Genomic DNA, 2500 nt, shown 5'->3' with positions numbered 1-2500 from the left:
ATAGAAAATGATGTTGCGAAGTTCATGCAGACTTTACTCTCAGAGGTACTGATATGCTACTGCAATTATTCAAACAGGGAAACGCGGTCCAAGAGAATACAGAACGGAAATAAAGGAGTAGAGGGTTTCATGCCACACCGCTAACTAATATCTCAATGTTGTTGTTTAGTGTTCAGACGGGTCAGTCCGAATTGATCAAACATTTGGGTCAAAGCCGAAATATCCGTGCAGTGGGACTGAACTCGGAACCATGTGGTTGGGAAGCAAGCTCCTTATCACACTGTCACACACACACACACACACACACACACACACACACACACACACACACACACACACATATATATGTGTATCCCCCCCACACAGATATTTGTGAGCATGTGTGTATTTGCCTGCTTACATATACATACGTATACACGCATTTATGCACATATATGTGATTGTGAGTGTGTGTGTGTGTGTGTATGTGTGTGTGTGTATGTGTGTGTATGTGTGTGTTATTTTGCTCAGCGTGTATATGTGAGTGTGTGTATTTATACAAATTCGCATACGTATGTTTCAGTGCGTGTAAATGTAACTGTATGCTAGTATTCTTGTATGCATGTCTCTGTTTTGCATGTACGTATGTATGTGTGTGATTGAGTATTTACTTGTGTGTGTGGATGTGTGTGGATGTGTGTGGATGTGTTTGCGTGTGTTTGTGTGTGTGTGATTTCAATTATGGCCGCATGTCTCACTCCATTGCACATCTAACTTAAGTCAAGCAGCATCGAATTTACTTTTCTCAACTTTTCTACGCCACCTCAACCACAATTAGTACTGCTACTACTCCATTATCTTCCTCATCAGTATTACAACCTCTACCACTACAACTACTACTACTACTACTACTACTAATACAATTAGCAACAATAACAACAACAGCAATAACAACGTTCACGAAGACCAACATCAATTATATCACAGTCAACCAACCTCCCATTAAAACGACTAAGTTTCCACTAGTAACACCAACAAAATTAGTGACTTCTGCCGTCAGCAAACTTTGCAATTACCGTCAGCGCCAGCGCCACCGTTGTCAACAAGATGAACAACAACTCTGTCATCAGAACTGCATGAATGGTCCTATACTAGAACCACCATGCCATGTCACAAGCATCTACCAAACCACCATCGTCACTACAACAATAACAACAACAACAACGTATGGTAGAAATACTGTTGGCACGAACCACCACCACCACCGCCGCTTCCGCCGTCGCCACCACCACCACCGTCACCATAGCTATCACATTTACTCTCCATAGCTTCTGGATTGCAAAAGTCCATACATTATTAATTCATCCCTTGGAAGCTGCCAAGAAAATTAGTAGATAACAGCAACAACAGCAACAACAACAACAACAACAATACTACTACTACTATTAATAATAATAACGTTAATGATAATGATTATAATAGTAACAATGATAAAGATAACAGCAATAATAAAAATAATAGTGATGATAATAAAGCTTTTTATCATAACAATGGTGGTGATGATGATAAAGTCTGTAATAATAATAATAATAATAATAATAATAATAATAATAATAATAATGATGATGATGATGATGGGAGGTTCGGCAAAGGATTGACATAGCTGTCTAATTATCAGTGAAATGATTCCAGCCAGTCACTCGAGTGGTTGCTTAGTACGTTCATTAGCTGCTTAGTTGATCGGTCGGTCAGTGTTACTTCTTTACAAAGGCGACCTGTCACCCTCACTGATTCGGCCGATTACAGCAGCGATGTTAACAGCACGCAGCAGCACCAACTAACACACACACACACACACACACGTTTATATATACACACACACATATATATATATATATATATGGACGGAGAGTGGAAGAGAGAGAGAGAGGGGGAGACAGAATCAGGCAGACAGAGAATGGTCATTAGAAACGACGTGGTGCTGTTCGCTGATTTTTGTGGCGGGAACAGAGGTGGTTGCGGTGAATATGATTGTGGTAGCAGAGATGGTTTGACGCCAGTTGGTGGTTAAATGGCAAATGGTCATCTAGGTTCCCTTTTGTTAAGCACACATACGTCTGTGTGTGTGTGTGTGTGTGTGTGTGTGTGTGTGTGTGTGTGTGTGTGTGTGTGTGTGTGTGTGTGTGTATCTGCATGCATGAGTATGTACGCGTGTACGTGTGTGTGTATATGCTTGTATTTACGTATGTGTGCGTATGTATATATGTGCGTGTTTATGTATGTGCGTTTAGATACGTATATGTGTGTGTGTGTGTGTGTGCCTGTACGTATGTGTGTATATGTGTATATGTGTATGTAAGTATTCGTGTCGTGTATACTTGTGTATATATACTTCTGCACATATATGTATATGTATACACACACACACATATCTATATATGTATGTAGCTACGTATATACATACATATATATATACACGTCTATATATAAATGCATATATATATATATATATATATATATA

Source organism: Octopus bimaculoides, chromosome 11 (genome assembly GCF_001194135.2).
Source record: "Octopus bimaculoides isolate UCB-OBI-ISO-001 chromosome 11, ASM119413v2, whole genome shotgun sequence".
NCBI classification, from domain to species: domain Eukaryota; kingdom Metazoa; phylum Mollusca; class Cephalopoda; order Octopoda; family Octopodidae; genus Octopus; species Octopus bimaculoides.
Note: the sequence above shows the minus strand (reverse complement) of the source record.